Here is a 20,297-nt window from a genome sequence, read left to right as displayed (position 1 = left end):
ATATCATGTGCTTAGTTTCTTAAGAGCATCTCATGGGTTGCTTGGTAAAAAATAATATTTTATAACCTTTTGAACGATCGTTGGGACATAATAGGGTGATTCCATCGTCACGTGGGAGACAAATTGGACAATCATTTTAACTTAAATTTTCATTCATATACAACTTGCTTAGAGTTAAAGCAAAGTTGCTGGTCTAGTGAAAATATTGTACTTGTTTGATATGTTAAGAAAAAATGTTTGTCCAATGTCTCTTTTTGTTGTTATTTTTTTTTTTTTTTGGAACGTTCACCTGTCACGTGCGGGACAGTTTTGAACATCACTGTTAGACTCCATAAATCTAGTAAAATGTCTTCCAAATTTTTTTTTCACAATTTTTTTAAATACATACTTTGGTTCAGTGCTAATTATAAAGTAACATATAGTGAAATATATTTTAGAGCTCTTGCGTGAGGGACAAATTATCTTCTTTGCCTTGTGATGCCGCACCCCCCCCCCCCTCCCGTAATGTCTCTTAACCAATCTTTCTTTTCTTTGTTTTTCTTTTCTTCATTTCCTTCTTTTTTCTTTTTCTTTATTTCTTTCTTTGTTTATTTTTTTTTCTTTTTGTTCTTTTTCTTTCTTTTCTCTTTTCTTTCTATCTTATTTTTCTTTTTTGAAAGTGCAAAATGGTAGAAAAAACCGAGGTTCATCTCTTGGAGTGTAATCTTACTTTTAAAACTATAGGTAATTTGATTGCAATGAAAATTTCGTGCATCTTGTTTATGAATTGATTTATTTTTCAAAAGTAAGTGTAACGTTTCTTAATTATCTAAATTAAATTTGAGAACCTAAAACTAAATTTTGTAACTGAAAAATGAATTTTAAAAGGTGCTCAGTAGATTTAATCGGCTTATTTCATATATCAAGGTAAATTCAAACACTTTGTTAAAAAAAAAAAAAAAAAACACGCAGGATCAAGTAAAACGCAATAATTAAGACAACGAATCGGATAATGCGTATAAGAAAGAAACGCATCAACCTATTAAGGAATCTGAGAAACATTAACTAAAATGTTCAACTTAATATTCTAAAAGAAAAGAGATTAAAACAAATATTGATAACTGGATATTGGTTTCTATGAAAGCCCGTTCAAGCATGATGCAAAATATTTTTTCCTAGGTTTATTTAAAACGTCTGAAGCGTTAACAGTCTAATTTGCTCGAAAAACTGCTGATTATACCTTTTAATGCAATATTGTAGGTGACATTTCTAAAATTGATGAATGCGCTGTGGCGAAAATTCTCCGGGAACTTAAAATGTTCCTTTAACATATCAGTTACAAATATTATCTTTGATATTTCATTCAGCAAGAATATCTTGTTTCCTCTATTCTTTAACTATGAACACAATATCCTTCTGTCATTCATTCATGTCAGTATTCGTCATCAGAAGAAAAAAAATATTTCTGTGACACAGTAGAGGTCCATCAGTTGGATTAAAGTTTAAAAGAATATCCCGCTTAATATAATGAATTGTCAATGTAACAAACCACTATAATTTGTCATTGATCCCGGACAATTGAATATCCTGCTAGTTAGACTAATTTTTCGTGGAAAATTGGGTATTCCATTTAACGGGCTCTAGTATATTTCCTTGCCTTAAAATAATGCCCCATTTATAACCCCATTTGACCGTGAGCTCCGCTGCCAGAGTGATTGTGCTTGCTTGCGTGCCGTACGGAAGATCGTGGGTTCGATTCCCACTGGTGTCTTGGGTTCTATTTCCTCTTTGTTGTGCGTCTTTCCTGCGTTGTCTTTGCCTGCAAATAAATAGAAAGTCCAACTTCTCAAGACAACAGAACTCAATCTTTCCATAGTGTTGGCAAAATATGGACACGTCAACAATCATTGATCCTCATGGGACGGAATGAATGGGACAAATAGACTTCTTCAGCTGTTCATTACACGTGTTTTTTTTTTTTTTTTTGTTATTTTTACATGCTCAAAATGATTTCTATATTGCTAAGCATGTAATGAAATTATCTTGAGCATTTGAAAAACAATTTGATCAGCAGAAAATAATACAAAAATGAAAGAATACACTTTCCTATTCATTACCATGCTCTGCTACACATTAAAATTTTTGCGTTAATGTGTTAACATATTTACCATTGCATACGTTTAAGCCAGAAAGCAGTTCTGATTTTTATTAGGTACCCAACTATTCTTGCAAATAAAAAATGCACAATATATCGTAGAAATTTTCCCTTATGATTTTACAATTTTCTTTGATAAGCTTGAAGAGTCATCATAAGTTTTTCTTTCTAACGTATTGCTTGTTCGATAGATCTAGTTTTAGTACAATCGCAAAACTCCATTTACAGTTGAATCAGTCTACTGTAACTATTGTATCTGACACAAGCTAAAGAGGAGATTCAACCTTATCTAGAAGAAACATGGGAGGAAATTAACACTCTTGACTGCTACAGCAACAAAAAACAGAACGGATACTAATCTGTGCGTTAATGAACAACCCTTTATTTCCGCTGTTGAACACTTTCGGAATTAGCTCTGAATTGCACAAATTCTTGGAAAGCTTCCCGGGAAGGAAAACTCTTCGGAAAGAAATATATCTTGTTTACTCAAAGACGCTTTGCTTTCTTAATTTGCATTCGTTGTAACTCTGTACTCAATGAAGGTATCAGTAATTTACTTTTTCGAAATGTCCTCTTATCGGGAAAATAATTAACAAGAAGTTCCGTCTAGAACTAAACGAGCCTACTTTCCCGTATACCCATTCTACTTTCTAGTAGTGCAATTAACTCAAAAATAGCTAAATTCGCAAATTCTTTCAAACATTTTTTTTTAAATATTTCAAGCTGATTTCTAGGAATAAAATGTGCCTCACTCGTCTAAAAAATTAGATGCATAAAAAAAATTAATACACGAACAAATAAAGTAGCTGCACCTTTTGAACAAAGCAGCTAATATACTTTTTTCCATTAAAAAAAAATCTTTAACCGCTTTCAAAACGAAAAAACAATAGTTTAAATTAATAAGCTCATTAAAATAAATACATCATATCGAAAAAAAAATCGTTTCGTTTTCCCCTGTTGACAAAATATAATCTTTTAAATGAATAAATGCACTTGCCAAAATAAATAAAAACAATAAAATTTCAACTTAAAGAAATAATTTTCATTGTCAAACAAAAAAAAATCGTCTGCGTATATCTTTATGTAGAAACATAAATGACTTTCGAGTTTATCCGCCAAAAACTGAATACCTAAATGAAAATAAAAACAAGTCATATTAACAATAATTATTTCACAATTAAAACCATGACTGCGGAGTCAATCTTATTTTCGATTAAGGAGTCGGATTCGGAGTCGAATATCCAAGAATTGGAGTCAGTCATTTTTCCTCTGTGTATAAATTTCTGCCAAAGCTACGAAGTTAGAGTCGAAGTCGGGGAGTCGGAGTCCGACTAATTGTCGGGTATAGGATTCGGAGTCGGAGTCAGGTGCCCCAAAATTCTTGAAGTCAGAGTCTGGAGTTTGTCGTCAAGAGCTATTTCCACCAAAATTTGTTTGAAGTAAATACGCCCTCAAATACGGAATCTACATTGACTTTCAGTTTCCCCGTAGGCGCGAATGTTAAAGGGTTTGAAGTGTTTAAAATTGAACGGAAAATTGTTCAAATCAAAAAGATATTTTATATACAAGTTTTTCCTCAAAAGCTTTTTCCTACAAAGTTTGTTTGAAGCAAATTCGCCTCACAGATCGGAATTGCTTTGAATTTTCCCCGTAGGCGCTGATGTTAAGTTTTTTTGAACTGTTCAAAATTGAACAAAAAATAGTTCAAATCAAAAAGTGAAACAAAGGAATGAGGTGTCCTCGCCGAAATCTTTCGAACAAAAAAAAAAATTTGTTCGAGTTTGACTATTCACTCAAATTGATTAGGGGGGACAGACAGATAGACCGACAGATATTTCCCCCCATCTCAATAACCTACTTTCCAATTTTTAATTTTTCGACATTTATTTAATTACTTTTTTTATTTTTGACTTTTTTTTTTTGTTTTTTGTAATATTTTCAAAATGCATTAAGCCTTCTTTCATGCTTTTTTCTTCTTTCTCTGACTTTTACTGAGAAAGTAGGCCAAAAAAAAAAGAAACACTTGTCTGCGCTATTTTGTTAATGAGCATGAAATATTTTGTCAATTTCAATTTATCTCAAAGTTTTTCCGAGTTAAAAATTGAGAAATTGATCGTTTACTACTTGGTTTAGTACATTTTTAAAACTATATATATAAAAATCTCGTGTCACGATGTTTGTTCGGGGTAAGCTCCGAAACTACTCAACCGATTTTTCTCAAATTTCATATCAATGTGTCATTTGGTCCAACTTAAAAGATAGGATAGTTTTTTATAATTTTTTACTGCAAATTTCATATTAATTATGCAATAATAGTGTGAATTAATTGTTTAGTTCTAAAAATTCTTAATAGATGGCGGTGTAAATTAATTAATCGATATAACTCTAACATCGTATGACTTACTGCTAAAAACACCATGATAAAAAAAGCTCAGAGATGTTGCTTAGAATTTCCATATAACGTTTCGGGATATTACAGGTTATTATTTACTTCCTGAGAAAATCAACTATATTTTTCAAAACGTTTCCTTGAATTGCTACAAATTGCAGATTTCACACCGTTGTGAAAAGTATTTTTCTCCACCAGTATCAAGATTAACTAAACGCATTTAATAGATGTATCGGTTTCGGAGTGATTGCGGTTTGTCCAGATTGACTCAACACCCAATGAGTGCGAAAAGTTATCTGGATCACGAAGTTTTGCAAGAGTTGCAGAGGAACTACATTCGAGCTACTTGCTTGAGAGTCTGTCTTCGCGTTGGCAATGCGTGTATTAATGCTTTGAGAGCTTTCTTAGAAAAGCAGGAAGGTTCCAGGATATTATATTAATCCTGCGTTAGGCTTCTCTGCAGGTGCCAGAATCATAACTGCCTTTTTAACCAAGAAGACTACTGAATTCTTCAAAAATATTCCAGGTTTATTTCAGGAAAGTTAATGAATTTAAGCGGAAAACAATTATTTTCTTTATTTTGTTCCCCAGGAAATTTTTAATATCATTAATTCTTGCAAAGATACATTCGCAACAGAAAATTGCAGTGACAATTGCATCGTCAGGCATTGCTGCTACTTTTTTTAGATGGTACACGAACAGCACATTCAGCTTTAAAGTTGCCTATTAGATATTCATAACAAACAAAACACAATGTAAACAATAAAGAAAAAAAAGACGTGGTATGGCTGTAGTGTTGCAAGAGAGTGAAATTATAATTTGGGATGAGTGTACTATGTCTCATGTGTAAAAGCATTCATTCGAAGCACATCATAGGATTATGCAAGATTTGAATGGCAACGATCAACTTTTAGGCGAAATTGTCTGAATACTGTCTGGGGACTTCCGGCAGACATTACCAGTTATTCCGATGAAATCAACGCATGTTTAAAAAAAACGTTTTTTATAGCGTAATGACGAGATAATGCGATTGGCCATGAACATGCGAGTATAAACGCAAAATAATCTAATCGCATAAGTATTTTCTAAGCAATTGCTGAGTATTGGAAACGGTGAAATTGAACTGTATCAAAATATACAGTACAACAAATAGCCAGACAATTTCTGCACTGCCGTTGAGACGAAAAGTGAACTAATTGAGAGTCTATTTCCAGATAAATTTAATTTTTTAAAAATCATAATTGTCTCTGTAATCGCGCTGGTTTTGTAGCAGTTTTGTTTTCGGTAAACATTCCCGAACAGACCGGAATATTTGTGGATCGTCAATTGTCGACTGTCAAATACATATCCTGATGCATGTCGCAAGTTGTATTTATTGGTAGCACAAAGTCATTGGGAGTTGACACTTTCTAATGCAGGTTTGACATAAGGAGAAACAGTATTCGTCAACTGTTTAAAACAATTTTGACGACATACTATCCAACACAATCATTATTTTTTAAGGAGAAACTATATTACTTTCACGTTTGAAGACGTATTTTATAAAGTTTAACAAACACACAAATGTCCAAATCCAGATTTTACACCAGAGATGAATATGAAGCTTTAGTTTTAACTGAAGGTTTTTGCGTTTCAATTTCAAATTTGCCACTTAGTCATTATGATATGCCGTCACTTGATAGTTGGGCCACCGACTTAGTTAACACTGATTTGCAAAGTATAACAACAGAGCAATGACTCTGTCTTAGCTGCAATTATTGCGAATAATGAGCCAGTACTGACGGCTTAAAAAAAAAGCTCTCCATTGATGCTGAACAAGTTGTCGATGAAAACAAAGCAGTAAACACTCCAAATGAATTTTTAAATTCCCTGGATACACCAGGAATGCATCTACACGATTTCCGGTTGAAAATTGGTTCAACAATTTATTCTTTTTCGCGATTTAAACCCACCTAAATTACGCAACGGTTTCTACATAAAGTCAACAATATTTGTCGGAAAAGTTTAAAGGAGAAATGTTTGTGTTGCCACGTAATCCATTATTAGCGTCATAATTTTCAAACACATTTGAAAGGCTTCAATTTTTGATTCGTTTAGCTTTTGCAAAGACCATAAATAGATTTAAAGAACAAAAAATGTCTTCTTTCGGTTTGTTCTTGAAACATAAATATTTCTGTTATGGGCAACGAAATATTGCCTACTCACACGTGGAAAGTTATCATACTTTTCGTATTAGCAAAAGACTGGTTGATCAAGAACATTGTGCACAACTTAGTGCTTAGACAGTTTTCAGTTTTCAAATAATAGAAACAATAGTTCAAAGTCAATGTTATCTACTTCATTGAAAAAATTTAATTTTTATACATTTTTAATTTAGTTAGTGTATTTTGTAAAGAAGTTATTGATTACAAACTATAGAGAAAGCTAATGTGAATAAAATGTAGTGTAGAATCTAAAAGTTTATGGTGGTTTACGCTTAGTTTCTACATTCGGTTATTTTACAATCAGTTTCAATATTTACTATCACTTTCAATTTTTTTTTTTTTTTTTTTTTTTTTTTTTGCGGAAGTTATACTTACAAAATTTACTAAGCGTAAGTATAGTGCTTTTTCCATAGAAAATTTATTTAGTACTTATTGAATTCAATAAGTACTTTCTTCAGCCTGCACGGTAAAAAAAAAAAAAAAAAATCCGAAACGTTACTGAGTAAAAATTTTCGATAATTGCTTGCAGTTCTGGCTAAGCTTTGGCTATGTTTGCATTACTGCTTATAGAAGTTCCTTAATAAATCAGAAAGGTACTAAGCTTTTTTTTTTGTATCCCTTCCTAAGTTTACACTAAAGTTCCAGAAACACGACTAACTTCAAACGGGAAGATCTTCGAATTTTTCAAGAGGCTTCCGAGATGATTTCAGGAAGGTTATTAACCTTTATCGGAAAACTTTCCGGGTTTTGGTTTGACATGATACTGGCAGAAATTGGCCACATCAGCTGCCCATAATTTTCCAGGAACATTTAGGAATCGTTTTTAAATTGAATAACGCCCATTATCAATCTCATATGTTATAAAATCGGCTATACTATTTTAAGCTCTATTAAAAATATTTATTTGATTCTATCAAAATAATGAGTTCAAGTTTATTTTAATCCAACTTCTTTGCCACAGCAACGCGTGGCTGGGTCAGCTAGTAAAACTATAATCCCTTAGCGAGTTTTTTTTTTTTAAATCATTTTGGGCTAACTTTTGCTGAAATGAAGCTTTAAATCTCTATACATTATTTCAAGAGATGATTAAGAAATCTACCAACGCATTTAAAAAAATGGAACTGAATACATTTTGTAGAAATAATATATGCAATCAAACCTATGAGGGTTGTTTAAATAAAAAGGTACCAAACGATATTGTGGGTCTAAATGAAGACTTTAATTCAAAATATGCATCATAGGTCTGAGAACTACCATCCCACTAATTAATTAACCGAAGGATTCTTTTTTTTTTCCAGAAATCCTGTGGCCGTGACGAGACCCATCGGAGTTGGTGACTCGCTCAAGAAAATTCAACTAGTAGTGCACCTCGTATGTCGAAAAATACAGTTAATTGACCCTATTAGGTTAATTTACAGTTAATTAACCCTATATAGATGTCTCACAACATTATCCCATAGCGGAACACGCAAATATATTAACGGTTACGCTGTTGTGACGTTTGGTACCTTTTCATTTGATCATCCCAATTATATTTGCTTAAGAAATCACTATGTTTCAAACCAGAAATAATATATGATTGAAAATCTTAAGGAATGTTTAAAAACAACAAACTGTACTTCCCAAAATGATTTTAACATTCGGCAGTATAGGTAAATAAAACCCTGTATTTACTCTTGACCTTGGTTGAAACCACGTTTGAGTGTCCATGACTAAAAATAACGCTTCTATTTCAATTTATACTCATAAATAATGTTCACTTATTCATAATAATTAACGAATTAATTCTTCATGCCTACTCACTCTTTTAATTTGACCGACCAGATTAAATTCATTTATGCTAATGAAATTCATTATTCCTCAATTTAAACAACCATTCTTGCAAAATATGATTTCTTTTCATGCATCTGTCTTTCACATGAAGCGATTCTTAGATATATAAATATTACTGAAAGCTACAAGGAAATAATGTTTGTTCCCCGGGGCTTGTAAATATTATGACTCTGTACTAAGTCAGATCTTCGAAAACATCTATTCACAACTTCCGCTGCCTTAAGATATGATTCTCATCAATATTTTTTTCCTCTCTCTCCAGAGAAGATGCGTAACATGCGAGAGATGCGACGGAGTCGGACCATGCAAACAGGCTACGAAAATTTAAATTTGGACCTAGCTTCGGCGATCCTTTGGTATTGATTTACACGCAGCTTTAGAGCTTCGCTGGATTCCTTAATCTTTTGATGTTTGTTGAAACAGGAGCGGCTTTAAAAGTGCCGAGTCTATCTCGCGAGAGCTTTTGTGAGAGTGACACGAATTTTCGCTTGCAGCCCCATTCGCCGGTGAGATATTTGGACAAGTTGCATTTGCAGAATACAGACTCCAGGGCAGTAGAGACCCTAAGTGTGTGAAAGATAAATATGAATTTTTCTCTGCAAAGCAGAGAATTCAATTTTATCGTTTCGATGATTCAATTCTCTTGGGTTATCCTTTTATCTTTTTAGACTGTAAAGAGTTTTTTCCAGCTTATTCTTCATCGTCGTTTGTGTGAAATATTAGGTAAAAAAGCAAAATTAGGAAAGGTATTGAAATATATTTTTTGTAAGGGGGTGTGATCATACTTGATGAAAGATTGGCAAAATTTTGCGAACACCAACCTCCGTCAATTTTCTCTCTCTTCTTTTTAATTATTTATTTATTTTTTTAATTGCTTGCAAAGTTTTTGAAACAAAAACTTTGAATCAATGAAAAGACAAAATTTTAACATCAATGAAAATACAAAATTTTAACTCAAATCGCTTAGGATCATTAAAATCATTGTTCTTATGTTTTTAGATTATATTGAATTACTTTCTTTCTTTATCACATGTATTTGAAATATATTTAAAAAAAGAGCAAAATTAAGAAAGCTATTGAATTACATTTTTTGTGAGTTTTTCTAACAGTCTTCTGAGAAGCTTTAGTTGAAACATCATCTATAGTGATTTTTCATGACAGTCTTTCTTGCTTTTTCAAAAATTTGTTTCTGATATTCCTTTACTGGAGTACTTGTTAGGATTGTAGATCTTTGTAGCTTTCTTTTACGTGCTGTTATTGGTTTAGCAGGCTCAGGAATAGCTCGTGAAACTGAAAGTCTATAGTAGTTCTTAGAATATCCAGGTTTGGGTGAAGCGGCGGGAACAACCTTGCCTTGGAGGTCTTTTGTTGTTTCAGACCCCATGGGAATATAAGAACGGCCTTCAATGGTAGCTTTGTCTTGAGATCTTAAAATTGAAGGATTTCCAGGTTCGGATGAAAGGACTTGTCATGACCGGGCAATGTGAATATGGTATCCACTTTGCCATCTCTCTTTGCCCTTCATGTTCATTTTTTAAGTTATCCTAAATTACTACAAAACCAGAGCGTCTAAACTCGTCGTCAACGGATAGTTGAAAGCTACATAACGATGCATCAAATCCTACTCATAACAAAGAACCTGTCATAAGTAGTATAAAAGTTATGAACGAAACACTTACCTCTGCAAAAAAATATTCTTTTCCCAAAAACATACTCTGTCCGCTCACTGGCACAGAGCGACGCGAACTCGTCGTGGTATATTTGGCACGCACGGAGCGGGAATAGATGACCTTTGCTATGACAGCGCGGCTGCCGGCCAAAGAAAAATTTGGGAGTTATAGGCAATATTCGCTTTGCCCGGGGTATCCACTTTACCAGGGTTTCCCCTAGTTTTGGAAGCGTAAGAGTGTAAAGTTTGAAAAAATGCAAGAAATATTTATTTAAATTTAAACTGTTTAAAGATGAATAACATTGCTCCATTTTTAAAGTAAACAAATTTCTTAATCTTTTAAAATTTTATATTTCTTTTAATGCTCGAGCAATAGTACACTTGATGGAGCATCTGCAAAATAAATAAATAAATAAATAAAAATAAAAATAAAAATAAAGAAAAATTAATTTGAATTTTTACATCTTGAATTCAAATTATGTTTTTCGCAATCACGAGTGTGTGTATGGAGGCGTGTGTGTTTGTGTGTGGGGGGGGGGTATGTGTGTTTGTGTGTAGGTATGTGTATGTGTGTGTAGGCATGTGTGCTTGTGTCTGTGTGCAGGCATGAATGTGTGGGTAGTTGTGTGTATGTGTAGGTGTGTGTATGTGTTTGTGTGAAGGTGTACATATGTATTTGTGTGTGTGTGTAGGTGCGTGTAAGTATGCGTGTAAGTGTAGGATATGGACGCAACCGGGAGACGGTTTTCGCTATAGGAGCAGCATCGTGAGGAATCGGTCGACGGTGATGGTGCGGAGGGTGGCGGAGGGAAAATAAAATGAAAGGATTCCAAAAACAGTCAAATGAAAGCAATCGTGATTGCCCCCCCCCCCCCCCAAAAAAAAAAACTGACGCGGATAGTGACCAAAATGTGCACGCCTACTTCTTTCTCTACAACGCAGTTTAATTTGACGGTTTTTATATAGTTCGTTCCATAAGTTTGTGTCCATCTTCTTCCATTTTTAATGCTTTATGTATTCAGTGGAACCATTCCTACCCTTCATGACGACTGTGCCTATGTAAATTAAGGTTTGTATTTTATTTTTGAAATAAAATACAAATCTAGACAAATTTTAAATCGTTGCAAGACATCAATATTACTGTCCAACTGTCATTTTTACCGATGAAAATAGAAATTTGACATAAATATAAGAAAACAAAATGTAGCTGATGTACGTCTTTTTAGGCAAGATACACTTATCCAATTTTACTCCATGACATGCTCCTAAATCGCCATAGAAAGGGCAAGCAGACACATTTTGTAAGGTTATTTATTCCAAGCGAAGGTTATCTACGTAGTGTGCTTACAAACCTGAACACTTACAAAAATGTATAAAATGAGTCTACCTAACACGTGATACTTTGGTCGTAAAACTACCGCCAGAAAATCCGTAAAGCGGAATGTTAACTTCTATTAATAACAATGACTGAATTCTTTTATTTTCTGTACGGTGGACTATCTGTTTAGCTTTTAGGCCATTGAGGATGATTTTCAACCAATCTGAAAATATTGTAACGGTGTCCAATAAGCATATTTGGTATATATTTGTGCACGATAAAAGTCATTGAATTTTACTCACGACTCTTTCTAGGAAGACATTTCATGATTTTTTCCAGAATCAAATGTGTGTGAAAAGTACTGCTCACCTCTGGCAAGTTGAGCTCCGCTGCCCGACTGATTGAACGATTCCATTTGTTGAAATAGGGGTGAGGAAAAACGGCTTAAGAACTTGCGGATTTAGTTTGCGGAGTTATTACCCATTTGGCGAACAATATAATTCAGGTAAGAAGTAGCTGGTCGTACAGGATTTTCTCGCCAATAAAAGGGTTGCAACGGTAGCCCAACTCTGCATCTAACAATTCCTCTTCTTATTGATTTCTCTCCCTTGAACGAAATGGACTTGTTCAAGGCCATAGATCAACTTCTCAGAGGTGGACAGTATATCATGCTTTGATGTCTTGGGGTAAACAAAAACTTCTAAGGCAGCACAACGCTTTTCGTATTCGAAGCATCACGTAAAACGTTGTCCCACAAGATGTGCAAAAGACAATCATTTGTTTTTCATTAAGACATTGGATGCACCACCCGTCTGGATTCAACCGCAGACAACGTGCTAGTGAACACGACAGAATTCCAAACATGCCTCATGCTTTTTCGTTTTTACTTTAATGCTATTTTTTCTGCAATAAGCGAGTTTCTGTGCTATTTACAGTCTTTTGAGAATTTGAGACTAGAGAGTGGTTTGAGTGCAATTTTGTACTCTCATTTAGATAGAATTCATCCATTTAATTATCTAAAAGATATGTTTCATTGAGAAGCACCCGGGCAACGTCGGGTAGTAAGCTAGTTGTTTCATAAAAAGCTTAGGAGACGCGCTATTTAGGATGATTTCTCACCTTCGTTGCTTTATATGCGCCAACTTTATACATGAGTTGATTATAGCTCAAAAATGTTGCATGATTTCACCTTAACCAAACAATTTATTCCATGTAAAAACTATGCTAATTTTTGACCCTCTATTTTTTACTTTTATTATCAACTTTCAAGGCCTGAGTACACTGCAAAAAATAATTGTTGTTTTTATAGTAATATACTGCTTTTTCCTACAGTTTAATACTGCTCTGCCAAATAACAGAGAAAAACTGTAAAAATATTTTAGATTGCGCAAAACGATGCGCAAAAGGTGTTTCTTTCATACGGGAACAGAAACTAATGAATTCAAGATATTGGCAGCCATGTTTTTTGATGATTCGGGTGTGCTAAGGCAGGACTGTTCAACTGCAATCCAAGTTAAAGTAAGTGCTGGTTATTTTATTCATTCCCTTTTCCTCAAAATATAGTTTTCTTTATCATCGAGAATGTATGTAAAATAACAGTTTATTTTGAAATCGCAATTCGTATCCCAATATTCGTTGATGCTGACTTTGCAATTTCTTATAGTTGCTAAGTTGCAGCGATTGCTTTCTAGCAAAAATCTGAGTAGTTGTTGTGATTCTGAATATTTTACTGCACTTGTGATAGTTTTTAAACATTTTCTGAAACTCAAATTTTATTTAAAAATAAATCAATTCCTTTCTTGATCGTATTTAAAGTTATTAGAACATTAAACTTTGAGTACGATTACATTTTGTGTTATATACTATGTCCGTACTTAAAATTTAAATTTTTATGTTCTCTAGTGAATTTTTAGCATATCGCGATTGACTTCTTTCTTCTGTTTTTTTTTTCTTTCTTATGTTCAGTTTTAAATTCTTTAACATTTTGCATTTAACCATTTTATTGAAAAACTTTACGTTATAGCGTCAGTAGCTTTTATATTCTGTACATAATTCGATGAATAAAATGTAAATAAATAAAATAACAACGTGACAGAGAGACTAGCAAACAGTATACAATTTACTGATATTTTTTGTTGAAGAATTTGACACTGTGGAAATACAATACTCTGATGTCTGAACGACTCAAAATTCTCTGAAATCTGGAGCCAGCTTTCATACTTATCGGTCGAAAGTAAAATAATAATAATTAAAAAAATCATCAATAAAGAACTCAAAAAATAAATAAATAAATAAATAAATAAATTTAAAAAAAAACTTAAAAAATAAGCATCTTAAAATACAAACACGAAACCCTTGTGTTTTAAAAGTTTTATATTTGCGTCAGCAGGAAATTAAAGTTTTACTTCAGGAAAATTGCACTAGTACCATTGAAACTTGTGAACGTAAAAACAATGGTACAGATGTGATATACCCCCCCCCCCCATTTGGCGACATCCGATTTTTTGCACAAAATTGAAATATTTTTCTCGCCAATGAGGCGATAAATTTTTAAGCATGGCATCCCTGGTGAAACTAACCTGCGGTTGGCAACGCGAAGGCAAACTTGTTCGAACTTGTTTACTTGGGTTCTTGGTTTTACGCAGGAGAGATACGTGTTGTTTTGTGCAATATACCTTACAGGAATGCTTATTTTGTGTTAGTTTAGATTCAGTAGTTGTGTTTTGAAGTAAAAACATTAGAAAATGCCAGTTTCTTCAAACTTGAAGGTTAATTAAAAGTTAACTCCAACGTGGTGTGTATCTGTAACGCGCCATTGTCAGATGATGTTTTGTTTTGGACTGAGTGTGAGGATTTATACCATAAAAAGGTAAGTTCTTTATTTTAGAATTCACATAAAAATTCTCACTTCGGAAATTCTTTGTTTTTTACAAATCCTTGAGGGGTTCTTGTAGCTTTTAACTTTATTTTTACTGTATGTTAATTAATTTTACAAAAATAGTTCGGTTATTTTGTTCTAAAAGTTAATTCTTATCGATGCCACGAATTATTTAGACATTAACGTGCCTCCTTTAGGTACTGAATTTTATGTTAACAATTGAAAGTTTTTTCGGTTGTACTCTTAAAAATGCTGAATTTTATTAATAAATCTGCACAATAATGGTGCATATTTCACACTTAAAACTGTGTCATTATTGTACACTGAACGGAAGGAGCCACCCTTGGGTGTACATACACATGAATATGCATAATATACATAAATATACATAATTGTGACCATACTCCGACTGTAATGTATATTAACAGTCGGAGGGATAACGGACCGAGCGGAGCGAGGTCCTGGCGAGCCAGAGGTCTCATAGTACTTTCGTAATGAGACCGAGGCAGGGCCGGCGAGCCGAGGTCTCATTACGAAAGTACTATGAGACCGAGGGCTCGTATCCCGGAGAAATGATGAAAAAACAATTAATGCATTAATTTCGACTTGTAATTAATACAATAATTTATTTCATTGTATTTTAATATGTTTACAAAAAACCCCGGCCCTGTACATTTTTGAAGCATATATTCGTGATGTTTTTTGTTGTACTTTTATGTTGTTTTTATATATATTGTGTTCTGAAGTGCTTTAATCATGTTTTTTTATCTGATTTTTTCCTGTTGGCGCTAAAATAGCATCGCTAAGAACGATGTATGACATATGTCGTCATACATCGTTTTCTTGGCGCCAACAGGAAAAAGTCGCCAAGGGTGGGGTATATCACATCAGTTCCAAAATAATTTTGGAAACTATATTTAAAGGCACTCGATTGGAGGTCACGGGAAGTCTCTATGACCTCCCCAAAAATGCCATATTGGGAAAATTTTGTCTGGCTATTCGGCAAATTTGGGGACATAATTGTAATGTTGCAATTTTTAAATTTTCGAATGACCAAATTTCATTAGATATTGTACTTAATTGTGCGTACTTAATGTGTGCATTCACCAGTATTTTATTAATCGGCAAATATTTAAGTTCCATTTGGCAAATTGAGATTATACGTCTTCCCAACATATTTAAGTTCAGGCCGTGCCTGGCTATATTTTAAAATTTTCGGCTTTTCATTTCTGATCTGGCAGTGTTTCGTTCTCGTCAAAATTACAGCTTTTAAATTCAAAGTAGAATATTTACATTATTATGAATTGTTCGTCATATTTTATACGCTTTGAAGGACATGCTCATTTAGAAAAGTAGAGGCTCGAGAACTACAGTAGAATTTGAAACTCTTATAACCTTGAAACTCATCAGTTTCCTTACATTTTAACTTTTAGAACACTTTGAGTCTTAAATTTTGGCATCAACATGTTCAGGATTTAGACAAAAAGTATATTATAAATAATGAAAAGTGTGATTCGTACTTCACTGTCTTTCACTGCTTATCAAAAGCAAAAATATGTCAGATTGTTATCCGTGTAAAATGAAAAAATCGGAAAATTTCGTTTAAACCTGTAACGGAGATTCAAGCCAACGCCCGGTAAGATCTTTTGCATTTGAATACAATGGGTTCCTTAGCAGTTGAGTTCTTTAAAGGGGGGGGGGAGAATTATTTTCACAATAATAGACGATTTTTCAAGAAACTCTCCAGTTTATTTCTTTAAGAAGAAAAGTGAGGTTTAAGAACACTTTGTCAGGTTTCAAAAGATAAGATAGATTTGTGGCAAAGCTCCGATGACGGAAAGGAATTTCTGAACTCCCGGTTTGAAATTTACCTTAGCGACCAAAGCATAAGAATCGAAAAAAACAACAAATCCTCTAGTTAACAAAGTAGCGTCTTAGAACACTATAAGTTAACATTAAGGGGAGTCAGTACCCTAAATACTTTTAAAAATTTGATTTCTTGATTTTTAGATGTTTTGAAACTCCATTTCAATACCTTTTTAATGATACAAATTTCTTGATGGTGCTCATATTAGAAGTAAGTTAAAATAAGATTTAAAAAAATTTAAACGCATGTTGATAAGGTATGATTTTCCCCTTTAAATTGCAATATCTCGAAATGGTATTTTTGAAACTAAATGTTATTTTCTCTCAGAAACTAAATTGTCTTAGGCTTTGAAATTTTTACCACCTATTCCATACATTTAATTGCATATACTGAAGTAAAATCTTTCTCATATTCCAAAAATATTTTTTATAGAGCTGATTTCGTGTTACAAAATGGCATTTTTTGAAAAAAATAGTGACTTATCATTAGAATTAAAAAAAAAAAACGAAGCTTATTTTCTGTAAAATGTCACTTCAGTATAGAGAAAACAGTCTACTTGAGGTACAGAAAAAATTTCTTAAATGTATCTTAAACAGATTTTCAGAAAAAGGTACATGAACCTGCGCAAATTAACATTGACGGTATACAGGGTACTGACTCCCCTTAATGAATGGAAACTTTTAAATGAATCGAATGTGCCTCAGCAGTTTTGAGCCGAAGCAGCTATGTACTTCCACTGCTTACGGACTAGAGCGGTTTTAAAAGGAAAAACCAAACCCTTTTTTGAGCTTTTTGGGGGAAGAAAGCCATCTATTAAACACTCCCGGGGTTTTTTTGGCTGCATTTCGTATATTGGACTTCCAAAACAGAAAGTAAACAAATTGGATATGAGAACTCAACAAGGAGTCATGGTAGGATATGCGTTTCATACGAAAGGTTACAGAATTTGGGATCTCAAAAATCGCGAAGTGACAGAAACGCTGAATGTTAAATTCGATGAAAATAAATTCTGGGCGAACCCCCCCCCCCCCAGGAACGAGAAACAGAGGGACACAGTTTTATTTCACTACTGAGTAAATCTGAAGTAGAAGAAGAATATCCTGAAAATCATAAAATAGCATGTTGAGAATTAAATGGGTTAAAGAAAGTCCAAGGCAAAATAAAAAATGCAGGGATAAGTATTATTCTATTAACACGACGGTTCTAAAGTTCGAATCGTGAAGCCGAGGTTTATTGTTCTGAAAATAACATTGAATATGACACAAAATATTTTAATTTCACTTGTGATGATAATTCAAGAAAAGTATAGGATTTTTATGAAGATAGGGGGGATAATTCAAGTATGCTAGAAGCTAACATTTCCGAGATTTAAAATTGGCAAAACGGAATGGCTCAAGAAATTCAGGTGATACGAGAAAAAAACGTTCACGTATTGGTTCCACTGAATGAAAGTTTTAGAAAGAAAAAAGGGTACAGATGTTTTTTTTTATTTAAAAACAAATGAGCAGAATGAAATAATGCGCTTCAAGACCAGACTGGTAATTTTAAATACCCACCAGGTGGGGGGGGGGGGTACTTTTCGCACGGTGTTCTCTCTAGTAATTTCCTTTCCTTTGATTGAAGCTTTCTTTTGAATTTTTGTGTATAAGCTACATTGAGTCCATTTCCGTGTAGATGTTTGCAATGCGTATCTATATGCGGATGTAAAAGAGGAGATTTGTGAGACAACCTGAAAGGTTTGTCCATCCCCCTGAAATCTAAATTTTGTCTGTAAATTGAATAAATCATTGTCATTCTGATACAGATTACGCCTCGAATCACGACGACCGGATTTCAATGGGGGGGGGGGGATGGAAGCGGAGTATATTTCAATTAGTGAATAATCTAAGGAAGTGGGTTAAAGGAATTTTAAATCAATTGGCTACGAAAAGAGTTCAGAATTTTAGATTGTCACAGTACAGAGTACTATTAATCAATCTAGTTGCAATCGATTTTTCTAGTTCTGCAATATGAAGTTGCAGAACTAAGCATATTGATGTGGGGTACTATTTCCTAAGGAATTTGATTGATAAAAATGAATTTGGAATACAATTTGTTGAAACTAAAAATAATGTAGCTGATTGTTTTACAAAACCTTTCTCTAGGGAAAATTTACATAAAGCTTGAACTGCAATGACATATTTTTCTAGAGTTTTTTTTTTTTCTTTTTCTGAAATGTTTAACTTACAATTTGTGCACACAAACGGAATGCCCTGTAATATATTTCTATTTTTTTTATTCATGTCCCAAAGTATTTCATTCTAGCCGCCTGAATTTCCTTCATCTAAATTTATTCACTAATGCAATATTATTTCTATGAGTTTAGTGGTATGCAAATGTAAAGAACTACGTAACTTGTGACCAGAATTGAATGGTGGTCTCATTTTATCAAGATGGCAGTTCGTGGTTGTGTTCCGCTTGGAATTTCAAAGAAGCCTCTAGTCTGAACGATGTTGCGATGATTCACTTAGTGACATGAATGCGGGTATTGGAAGTTTATAAGTACCTTTTTCATTTATATTTTTATGTTTTAGGATGTAATTTGTAATCACAAATGCTTTTGAGTTTTAGAACGTTCTTAGCCACTAAAGCCTATCCTACGGGCTGTGTGCCATATTGGGCCCCTAACGCTGATTTTTGTGTGCCCGTTGTCAGGTTTTATGTTACAATCAAGAACTATGTATTGGAACAAGATAAACTAAATTTTTTTTTATTTAAATGTGATGGATCATACAATTCATTTACGTCTGGGTTTTTTAAACTTGTAATTCAATATTGGCTTTTATGGGTGGTTGAATATTATCATTTCAAGAATCACCGGAATATAGAAATTTCTGTTGCTAGTGCTAAATTAAACGTAATTTATTTCATTATTTATTTATTTTTTATTTTTATTTTCCAGTAAATTTTAGAGCACTGATTCTTTGTTTTTACATGTTATTAAAATTGAAGGAACCAAATCAGAATGTTAAGTACTTTATTATTTATTGTACGTATGTTTGTAAAAATTTAAAGGAACAAAATTTAAAGTCAACTTCATAATGAGAGCAACAATAAAGATTAGAGTTTAAAGTACGATGTATTACAGCGTATGAAACTTTCTTCGTATATTCAGACTTGTGACACTTATCAAACAAAATTATAGATTATTTTTATTATAATGCAAATAAAAAGCAGTTGTTTTGCAAATGTGAGCATATTTAAATTTACAGTTAAAAGAGGTGCGGTCCTCTGTCAAGCATTTCCAAGAAGGGTAGCATTGTTTACAACAAGGACGGCGGGCCAAATGTGAACTTACAATTTCTTAATGATTAGAACTGGCAGTATCAGATTTAATCTATTTCTTGACATGTTTGTCGATTTATTCTTTTGTTAAAAACTTTCAACTTTTCTGATCGATTTTCACTTTTTACTGAATTGACTTTAACTAAGCCATCTTGATTTTGGGAATATAGAATTGTTTCTTCCGGGTTTCAGGTAAATTCTGAAAAACTTAAAGATAAATTGTCTAAATCCTATCAAAAGAAGTAGCACTTTAAAAAAAAGTCGCTGGTGGATTAAATGGGGACATCGATAGCTGTTCAAAACGGGGGGGGGGGGCGTCCATATTTTGAAAAACATAAAATATAAATGAAACATCTTAAATTATGCTTAAATATTAAGACATATATAAGATAGAATGCTCTTACGGTATTATTTTATTTCAACTTAAATGATTTTTTATGCAATTACTTAGTACTTAGAAAAAAGCTCCAAAAAATTAAATTTAAACAATAATAACACAATTGTGGAATAAAATATATGAAAAAAAAAAATATTTTAAAAAATTATAAGTAAAATATTTCATATTAAGTGAAGAAATCTAAATAATTATTTTACATCACACATTGTTTCATATTCAGATTTCTAATAATGGGCAGCGGTCAAAGAAAAAGAATATGAAGCTGGTATCAGTTGAACATAGCT

The sequence above is a fragment of the Uloborus diversus genome, chromosome 3 (genome assembly GCF_026930045.1).
Source record: "Uloborus diversus isolate 005 chromosome 3, Udiv.v.3.1, whole genome shotgun sequence".
NCBI classification, from domain to species: domain Eukaryota; kingdom Metazoa; phylum Arthropoda; class Arachnida; order Araneae; family Uloboridae; genus Uloborus; species Uloborus diversus.
Note: the sequence above shows the minus strand (reverse complement) of the source record.